The sequence below is a fragment of the Haliotis rufescens genome, unplaced genomic scaffold, assembly GCF_023055435.1.
Source record: "Haliotis rufescens isolate VD_foot unplaced genomic scaffold, xgHalRufe1.0.p SCAF_105, whole genome shotgun sequence".
In the NCBI taxonomy this organism is placed as follows: domain Eukaryota; kingdom Metazoa; phylum Mollusca; class Gastropoda; order Lepetellida; family Haliotidae; genus Haliotis; species Haliotis rufescens.
The window spans coordinates 827116-839124 of NW_025963786.1; positions in this window are offsets into that span (position 1 = coordinate 827116).

A 12009-nucleotide genomic window follows, 5' to 3' on the forward strand; every position below is an offset into this window, starting at 1 on the left:
AGCATCAATATATGGACTTAAATAATGTTAATGAATGTGCATTTTTTTCAAGATCATTCAATTTCACACATTAAAGCCTTTTTCAAATCTGTGCTGTTTGAAAGATACAGATTGACACCATCCGTCTCTTTGACCCCATGGTACTGTATCACCAAACACAACCAAACCAACATACAATGTTTGTATACTTCCTTTGACTGGAGGGGCGGTCGGGTAGCCTAGTGGTTAAAGCGTTCGCTCGTCACGCCGAAGACCCGGGTTCGATTCCCGACATGGGTACAATGTGTGAAGCCCATTTCTGGTGTCCCCCGCCGTCATATTGCTGGAATATTGCTAAAAGCGGCGTAAAACCATACTCACTCACTCCTTTGACTAGATACTAAAACGTTTAACAACATACATACATGCACGCACGCTCACCTACATTACATTACACACACACGCACGCACACGGAATTTCACAAATTTAGCTGCACGGACGGGGCTCAAATACAAACTATCTCATCAGAAGCCATGTGAATATCTTGATGATCTATATTTCGTTTTTTCTAAAGACAAACGTTGCTACCAAAAGTGGTAAGTCATCAGAGAGAATACAGACATATTATCATCCTTCCTTGTCGAAATCTCATAGGAACATATAGGAAATAGCATTCCATACATTGCTGATTGTGTCAAACGACCTTGGAACTTGACATTGTGAATAATTAAAATAACAATCAATGTCTGTATAACGAGCTCTTTTCGACTAACATCCTGTTTTGGGTACCATTAACAGTGGCTTCCAGTATACTTGTCCAGCAGCTGGCCAAGGATAATTCCCATCGTGTTTAAGCAACGGACATCCGTACAACCAACTTCCGTTAACTTCAAAATAAATAATACACTGATAAAAAGAATGAGCAGTTTTAAATATTGTCTTATCTGTCCAATTTCACATTTAACATTCACATTTACATTCATCATAGTCAAGATGTTTGTTTGTTGGTTGGTTGGTTTAAACATATTTATTTTCACAAAAATGTGAAAATGGATTGGTAAACAAGCGAAGCGCTTATGTCAATACCGCTCCATTACATAGAAGACAAAGTACAATAAATACATCAATGAAGGTTAGATGTAACAAATGAATTGTACATGACAAGCTAGATGTGTTTATATAATATATATATTTGAAGATTATGTTAAGCAATTCATTTAACTGAAAATCTGCCAGTTTTTTACATGTTTACGTGTTTGGATTTGCTCTTCCTTACACAAAGACGAATTTCCGCATAGCACTGTTTGTAAAGAATAACCATGTTGGTAAAAATACATTTCATTTCGAAGAACATAGTAATTTGTACAAACGAAAAATAAATGTTAAGATTTTCTTTTGTTAATTAATCAATTATTTTTTCAAAAATTATTAAATCTATTTATGATTAATTTCATTGTGTAATAAGAAAACAAATGCCAAATAAATGACTTTTCATGTGAATAAAATCCAGAGGCCAAATATCAGAACCAATGACAGACCCTTTTTACGGATGCTGGGCGTTCAATAATTCCGCTAAACCCCCATTTCACAAAAGCCGTCATATAGCTGGAATATTGCTGAGTGCGGCGTTAAACAACAAACCAACAACCAACCAACCATTTCACAATGGGAGAAAACGGGGCATAATCGTCGACATTTGCTTCATCAAATTTGCTAAAATAAAGATGCTAACGGTATTTCATTGAGGTGGTCGTTTAATTCCATGTGATATGGATACGATTTCGTGACAACAGTGAGCTGACACGAAATATCATACACATATCATTGTTGAAAATGTGGTGTGTGTCGTTGTTTACATTTCACCGATGTGACGACCACTTTCGAGTCTCGAAACAGCTTAAAGAATGTTTTCCTTCCGTAAAAGTAACAATGGACGTATTCTCGTGACGTATACATTGCAAGAGTATTCATGAAAATGCTAATAATTTTTTTTAACCTGTTCTAGCGTTTTTCCAAAGTCATCTGTTCGGTCATCTGTAGTTTTAGTGGCCTGGTATCGTTGCTGGAGCCTGCATATGGTCCTTACGTGGACTTGAAATGCATTGGCGACTTGCCGGGCGGTTTGTCCAGCTTGCAAACGTCCAAGGGCTTGGTGTCGCCGATTTATTTCAATCTTGGCATGTGGTAGCAATTCAATAACGAATGAATGTTATCCGATCTGGATGGATTTTTATAAGGAAAGAAATGGGGGAACGCGTGCGCAAATTGCACGGAACTCACGTGCATCGGGTTACCATGGCCGTTGCCGTGATGCGTTTGGGCGATCGGTTTTATTGTCATCTGCTTTGTTTGTTTAATCATCAAATTTCATTTTTCCGGACAAGGTAATGTTAAATTTTAGAAACTGACAAAAATTACCCAGATATTTAAATGACAACTTTTCATGCAATGTTACTTGGGTGACGTTTCTTTTGCGGTTCAGTATATATCTATCATACTGATCTGCGTTAAGATCGCTGCAGCCAAGCCTGAGGTGACTGTGAATAATTTGACAAAATCTGTTTGTTTGTTGTTTAATGCCTCACTCAGCAATATTCCAGCTATATGACGGTGGTCTGTAATTTGTGTAAATAATCGTGCCTGGACCAGATAATCCAGTGATTGATATCATGAGCATCGATCAACGCAATTGAGATCAATGACATGCGTCAACCATGTCAGAGAGTCTGACCAGCCGATCCCGTTAGTGGCCTCTTACCACAAGCAAAGTCGCCTTTTACGGCAAGCATGGGTTGCTGAAGACCTATTCTACCCCGGATCTTCACTGCAGTGAATATAACAGTTTGACGAACTATTGTCTTACAACAGTTACCTCTCTGCAAATTGTCTCCCTTTGTCATAAGTATCCGGCCAGTACAGAAACTGTTGACTTCATTTATAGGTTAGTTCTACATTTACAAGGCAAAATAATGACAGATGTTATTTATTCTCTTGAACATGTTTCGTTATAAACCGAAATTTCTCTTTTAACCCGTCAATCGAGACTGTTCTTTTTGCGAAGCGCCATTTTTGTCACTTGACCAGTGTGTATTCTTTTGCTTCCAACAGCGGTCTCGAAGACTTCAAGAATGTTTGGTTGAAGTTGCTTTAGTATATAATCATATCCAAATGTAGGATAAAGAATTTGATTGACCTCTTATGACCTCAAATATTTCTTGTTACTTTCGTTTATATGTTTTAATATTTTACAAACACGGAACTTCTTTTAAAGTCGCAAAATTTTCATGGGGTGGCTACTACAGGTTTGGAGAAGTTACGTTTTGAGGTTTTACATTTGTAGTGAAATAATTTAACTTTCCGATAGACAACTACACAAAAAGCACATAATATGATAAATAGTATATTCCATGTGAATTATCACGTTTCTCTCATCTCGTGATGGGGAAAGAAGATATTTCACTTGGCACATGAAAAATCCTGTTTATTATATACCCGGTACTTCAGTGTGAAAGACTGACTGGTGAAACGTGATATTTTCATTGCAGTGAAAATAACACTTGATATTTCATTGCTCACAATATCAGACCCTAGGTTGATTGTGTCATTGTACCCAACCCTCCTGGATCATTGCTCACAATATCAGACCCTAGGTTGATTGTGTCATCATACACAACCCTCCTGGATCATGGCTCACAATATCAGACCCTAGGTTGATTGTGTCATTGTACCCCACCCTCCTGGATCATGGCTCACAATATCAGACCCTAGGTTGATTGTGTCATTGTACCCAACCCTCCTGGATCATTGCTCACAATACCAGACCCTAGGTTGATTGTGTCATCGTACCCAACCCTCCTTGATCACTGCTCACAATATCAGACCCTTGGTTGATTGTGTCATTGTACCCAACCCTCCTGGATCATGGCTCACAATATCAGACCCTTGGTTGATTGTGTCATTGTACCCAACCCTCCTGGATCATTGCTCACAATGTCAGACCCTAGGTTGATTTTGTCATCGTACCCAACCCTCCTTGATCACTGCTCACAATATCAGACCCTTGGTTGATTGTGTCATTGTACCCAACCCTCCTGGATCATTGCTCACAATATCAGACCCTTGGTGGATTGTGTCATCGTACCCAACCCTCCTTGATCACTGCTCATAATATCAGACCCTTGGTTGATTGTGTCATTGTACCCAACCCTCCTGGATCATGGCTCACAATATCAGACCCTTGGTTGATTGTGTCATTGAACCCAACCCTCCTGGATCATGGCTCACAATATCAGACCCTTGGTTGATTGTGTCATTGTACCCCACCCTCCTGGATCATGGCTCACAATATCAGACCCTAGGTTGATTGTGTCTTTGTACCCCACCCTCCTGGATCATGGCTCACAATATCAGACCCTAGGTTGATTGTGTCATTGTACCCCACCCTCCTGGATCATGGCTCACAATATCAGACCCTTGGTGGATTGTGTCATCGTACCAAACCCTCCTTGATCACTGCTCATAATATCAGACCCTAGGTTGATTGTGTCATTGTACCCCACCCTCCTTGATCACTGCTCATAATATCAGACCCTTGGTTGATTGTGCCATTGTACCCAACCCTCCTGGATCATGGCTTACAATATCAGACCCTTGGTTGATTGTGCCATTGTACCCAACCCTCCTTGATCATGGCTCACAATATCAGACCCTTGGTTGATTGTGCCATCATACCCAACCCTCCTTGATCATTGCTCATAATATCAGACCCTAGGTGGATTGTGTCATTGTACACCACCCTCCTTGATCATTGCTCACAATATCAGACCCTTGGTTGATTGTGTCATTGTACCCAACCCTCCTGGATCATGGCTCACAATATCAGACCCTTGGTTGATTGTGCCATCATACACAATCCTCCTTGATCATTGCTCATAATATCAGACCCTAGGTGGATTGTGTCATTGTACACCACCCTCCTTGATCATTGCTCACAATATCAGACCCTTGGTTGATTGTGTCATTGTACCCAACCCTCCTTGATCATTGCTCATAATATCAGACCCTAGGTGGATTGTGTCATTGTACACCACCCTCCTTGATCATGGCTCACAATATCAGACCCTTGCTTGATTGTGTTATTGTACCCAACCCTCCTGGATCATGGCTCACATTATCAGACCCTTGGTTGATTGTGTCATTGTACCCAACCCTCCTGGATCATTGCTCACAATAACAGACCCTTGGTTGATTGTGTCATTGTATCCAACCCTCCTGGATCATTGCTCACAACACCAGACACTTGGTTGATTGTGTCATTGTACCCAACCCTCCTGGATCATGGCTCACAATACCAGACCCTAGGTTGATTCTGCCATTGTACCCAACCCTCTTGGATCATGGCTCATAATATCAGACCCTAGGTTGATTGTGTCATTGTACCCAACCCTCTTGGATCATGGCTCACAATACCAGACCCTAGGTTGATTCTGCCATTGTACCCAACCCTCTTGGATCATGGCTCATAATATCAGACCCTAGGTTGATTGTGTCATTGTACCCAACCCTCCTGGATCATTGCTCACAATATCTGACCCTTGGTTGATTGTGTCATTGTATCCAACCCTCCTGGATCATTGCTCACAACACCAGACACTTGGTTGATTGTGTCATTGTACCCAACCCTGCTGGATCATGGCTCACAATATCAGACCCTAGGTTGATTGTGTCATTGTACACCAACCCTCCTGGATCATTGCTCACAATATCAGACCCTTGGTGGATTGTGTCATTGTACACCAACCCTCCTGGATCACTGCTCACAATATCAGACCCTTGGTTGAATGTGTCATTGTACCCAACCCTTCTGGATCATGGCTCACAATATCAGACCCTTTGTTGATTGTGTCATTGTACCCCACCCTCCTGGATCACTGCTCACAATATCAGACCCTTGGTTGATTGTGTCATTGTACCCAACCCTCCTGGAACATTGCTCACAATATCAGACCCTTGGTTGATTGTGTCATTGTACCCAACCCTCCTGGATCATTGCTCACAATATCAGACCCTTGGAGGATTGTGTCATCGTACCCAACCCTCCTTGATCACTGCTCATAATATCAGATTCTTGGTTGATTGTGTCATTGTACCCAACCCTCCTGGATCATTGCTCACAATATCAGACCCTAGGTTGATTGTGTCATCATACACAACCCTCCTGGATCATTGCTCACAATATCAGACCCTTGGTTGATTGTGTCATTGTACCCAACCCTCCTGGAACATTGCTCACAATATCAGACCCTTGGTGGATTGTGTCATCGTACCCCACCCTCCTTGATCACTGCTCACAATATCAGACCCTTGGTTGATTGTGTCATTGTACCCAACCCTCCTGGAACATTGCTCACAATATCAGACCCTTGGTTGATTGTGTCATTGTACCCAACCCTCCTGGATCATGGCTCACAATATCAGACCCTTGGTTGATTGTGTCATTGAACCCAACCCTCCTGGATCATGGCTCACAATATCAGACCCTGGGTTGATTGTGTCATTGTACCCCACCCTCCTGGATCATGGCTCACAATATCAGACCCTAGGTTGATCGTGTCATTGTACCCCACCCTCCTGGATCATGGCTCACAATATCAGACCCTAGGTTGATTGTGTCATTGTACCCCACCCTCCTGGATCATGGCTCACAATATCAGACCCTTGGTGGATTGTGTCATCGTACCAAACCCTCCTTGATCACTGCTCATAATATCAGACCCTAGGTGGATTGTGTCATTGTACCCCACCCTCCTTGATCACTGCTCATAATATCAGACCCTTGGTTGATTGTGCCATTGTACCCAACCCTCCTGGATCATGGCTTACAATATCAGACCCTTGGTTGATTGTGTCATTGTACCCAACCCTCCTGGATCATGGCTCACAATATCAGACCCTCGGTTGATTGTGCCATCATACCCAACCCTCCTTGATCATTGCTCATAATATCAGACCCTAGGTGGATTGTGTCATTGTACACCACCCTCCTTGATCATTGCTCACAATATCAGACCCTTGGTTGATTGTGTCATTGTACCCAACCCTCCTGGATCATTACTCACAATATCAGACCCTAGGTTGATTCTGCCATTGTACCCAACCCTCTTGGATCATGGCTCATAATATCAGACCCTAGGTTGATTGTGTCATTGTACCCAACCCTCTTGGATCATGGCTCACAATACCAGACCCTAGGTTGATTCTGCCATTGTACCCAACCCTCTTGGATCATGGCTCATAATATCAGACCCTAGGTTGATTGTGTCATTGTACCCACCCCTCCTGGATCATTGCTCACAATATCTGACCCTTGGTTGATTGTGTCATTGTATCCAACCCTCCTGGATCATTGCTCACAACACCAGACACTTGGTTGATTGTGTCATTGTACCCAACCCTCCTGGATCATGGCTCACAATACCAGACCCTAGGTTGATTGTGTCATTGTACACCAACCCTCCTGGATCATTGCTCACAATATCAGACCCTTGGTGGATTGTGTCATTGTACCCAACCCTCCTTGATCATTGCTCACAATATCAGACCCTTTGTGGATTTTGTCATTGTACCCCACCCTCCTGGATCATGGCTCACAATATCAGACCCTTTGTGGATTGTGTCATTGTATCCAACCCTCCTGGATCATTGCTCACAATATCAGACCCTTGGTTGATTGTGTCATTGTACCCAACCCTCCTGGAACATTGCTCACCATATCAGACCCTTGGTTGATTGTGTCATTGTACCCAACCCTCTTGGATCATGGCTCACAATATCAGACCCTAGGTTGATTCTGCCATTGTACCCAACCCTCTTGGATCATGGCTCATAATATCAGACCCTTGGTTGATTGTGTCATCGTACCCAACCCTCCTGGATCATTGCTCACAATACCAGACCCTTGGTTGATTGTGTCATTGTACCCAACCCTCCTGGATCATTGCTCACAATATCAGACCCTTGGTGGATTGTGTCATCGTACCCCACCCTCCTTGATCACTGCTCATTATCAGACCCTTGGTTGATTGTGTCATTGTACCCAACCCTCCTGGATCATTGCTCACAATATCAGACCCTAGGTTGATTGTGTCATCATACACAACCCTCCTGGATCATAGCTCACAATATCAGACCCTTGGTTGATTGTGTCATTGTACCCAACCCTCCTGGATCATTGCTCACAATATCAGACCCTTGGTTGATTGTGTCATTGTACCCAACCCTCCTGGATCATTGCTCACAATATCAGACCCTTGGTGGATTGTGTCATCGTACCCAACCCTCCTTGATCACTGCTCATAATATCAGATTCTTGGTTGATTGTGTCATTGTACCCAACCCTCCTGGATCATTGCTCACAATATCAGACCCTAGGTTGATTGTGTCATCATACACAACCCTCCTGGATCATTGCTCACAATATCAGACCCTTGGTTGATTGTGTCATTGTACCCAACCCTCCTGGAACATTGCTCACAATATCAGACCCTTGGTGGATTGTGTCATCGTACCCCACCCTCCTTGATCACTGCTCACAATATCAGACCCTTGGTTGATTGTGTCATTGTACCCAACCCTCCTGGAACATTGCTCACAATATCAGACCCTTGGTTGATTGTGTCATTGTACCCAACCCTCCTGGATCATGGCTCACAATATCAGACCCTTGGTTGATTGTGTCATTGAACCCAACCCTCCTGGATCATGGCTCACAATATCAGACCCTTGGTTGATTGTGTCATTGTACCCCACCCTCCTGGATCATGGCTCACAATATCAGACCCTAGGTTGATCGTGTCATTGTACCCCACCCTCCTGGATCATGGCTCACAATATCAGACCCTAGGTTGATTGTGTCATTGTACCCCACCCTCCTGGATCATGGCTCACAATATCAGACCCTTGGTGGATTGTGTCATCGTACCAAACCCTCCTTGATCACTGCTCATAATATCAGACCCTAGGTGGATTGTGTCATTGTACCCCACCCTCCTTGATCACTGCTCATAATATCAGACCCTTGGTTGATTGTGCCATTGTACCCAACCCTCCTGGATCATGGCTTACAATATCAGACCCTTGGTTGATTGTGTCATTGTACCCAACCCTCCTGGATCATGGCTCACAATATCAGACCCTTGGTTGATTGTGCCATCATACCCAACCCTCCTTGATCATTGCTCATAATATCAGACCCTAGGTGGATTGTGTCATTGTACACCACCCTCCTTGATCATTGCTCACAATATCAGACCCTTGGTTGATTGTGTCATTGTACCCAACCCTCCTGGATCATTGCTCACAATATCAGACCCTAGGTTGATTCTGCCATTGTACCCAACCCTCTTGGATCATGGCTCATAATATCAGACCCTAGGTTGATTGTGTCATTGTACCCAACCCTCTTGGATCATGGCTCACAATACCAGACCCTAGGTTGATTCTGCCATTGTACCCAACCCTCTTGGATCATGGCTCATAATATCAGACCCTAGGTTGATTGTGTCATTGTACCCACCCCTCCTGGATCATTGCTCACAATATCTGACCCTTGGTTGATTGTGTCATTGTATCCAACCCTCCTGGATCATTGCTCACAATACCAGACCCTTGGTTGATTGTGTCATTGTACCCAACCCTCCTGGATCATTGCTCACAATATCAGACCCTTGGTGGATTGTGTCATCGTACCCCACCCTCCTTGATCACTGCTCATTATCAGACCCTTGGTTGATTGTGTCATTGTACCCAACCCTCCTGGATCATTGCTCACAATATCAGACCCTAGGTTGATTGTGTCATCATACACAACCCTCCTGGATCATAGCTCACAATATCAGACCCTTGGTTGATTGTGTCATTGTACCCAACCCTCCTGGATCATTGCTCACAATATCAGACCCTTGGTTGATTGTGTCATTGTACCCAACCCTCCTGGAACATTGCTCACAATATCAGACCCTTGGTTGATTGTGTCATTGTACCCAACCCTCCTGGATCATTGCTCACAATATCAGACCCTTGGTTGATTTTGTCATCGTACCCAACCCTCCTTGATCACTGCTCACAATATCAGACCCTTGGTTGATTGTGTCATTGTACCCAACCCTCCTGGATCATTGCTCACAATATCAGACCCTTGGTGGATTGTGTCATCGTACCCAACCCTCCTTGATCACTGCTCATAATATCAGACCCTTGGTTGATTGTGTCATTGTACCCAACCCTCCTGGATCATGGCTCACAATATCAGACCCTTGGTTGATTGTGTCATTGAACCCAACCCTCCTGGATCTTGCTCACAATATCAGACCCTTGGTTGATTGTGTCATTGTACCCAACCCTCCTGGATCATGGCTCACAATATCAGACCCTAGGTTGATCGTGTCATTGTACCCCACCCTCCTGGATCATGGCTCACAATATCAGACCCTAGGTTGATTGTGTCATTGTACCCCACCCTCCTTGATCACTGCTCATAATATCAGACCCTTGGTTGATTGTGCCATTGTACCCAACCCTCCTGGATCATGGCTTACAATATCAGACCCTTGGTTGATTGTGTCATTGTACCCAACCCTCCTGGATCATGGCTCACAATATCAGACCCTTGGTTGATTGTGCCATCATACCCAACCCTCCTTGATCATTGCTCATAATATCAGACCCTAGGTGGATTGTGTCATTGTACACCACCCTCCTTGATCATTGCTCACAATATCAGACCCTTGGTTGATTGTGTTATTGTACCCAACCCTCCTGGATCATTGCTCACAATATCAGACCCTTGGTTGATTGTGTCATTGTATCCAACCCTCCTGGATCATTGCTCACAACACCAGACACTTGGTTGATTGTGTCATTGTACCCAACCCTCCTGGATCATGGCTCACAATATCAGACCCTAGGTTGATCGTGTCATTGTACCCCACCCTCCTGGATCATGGCTCACAATATCAGACCCTAGGTTGATTGTGTCATTGTACCCCACCCTCCTTGATCACTGCTCATAATATCAGACCCTTGGTTGATTGTGCCATTGTACCCAACCCTCCTGGATCATGGCTTACAATATCAGACCCTTGGTGGATTGTGTCATCGTACCCAACCCTCCTTGATCATTGATCACAACACCAGACACTTGGTTGATTGTGTCATTGTACCCAACCCTCCTGGATCATGGCTCACAATACCAGACCCTAGGTTGATTCTGCCATTGTACCCAACCCTCTTGGATCATGGCTCATAATATCAGACCCTAGGTTGATTGTGTCATTGTACCCAACCCTCTTGGATCATGGCTCACAATACCAGACCCTAGGTTGATTCTGCCATTGTACCCCACCCTCTTGGATCATGGCTCATAATATCAGACCCTAGGTTTATTGTGTCATTGTACCCAACCCTCCTGGATCATTGCTCACAATATCAGACCCTTGGTTGATTGTGTCATTGTATCCAACCCTCCTGGATCATTGCTCACAACACCAGACACTTGGTTGATTGTGTCATTGTACCCAACCCTCCTGGATCATGGCTCACAATACCAGACCCTTGGTTGATTGTGCCATTGTACCCAACCCTCCTGGATTATGGCTCACAATATCAGACCCTTGGTTGGTTGTGCCATCATACCCAACCCTCCTTGATCATTGCTCATAATATCAGAACCGAGGTGGATTGTGTCATTGTACACCACCCTCCTGGATCATGGCTCACAATATCAGACCCTTGGTGGATTGTGTCATTGTACCCAACCCTCCTGGATCATGGCTCACAATATATGATCCTTGGTTGATTGTGCCATTGTACCCAACCCTCCTGGATCATGGCTCACAATATCAGACCCTTGGTTGATTGTGTTATTGTACCCAACCCTCCTGGATCATGGCTCACATTATCAGACCCTTGGTTGATTGTGTCATTGTACCCAACCCTCCTGGATCATTGCTCACAATATCAGACCCTTGGTT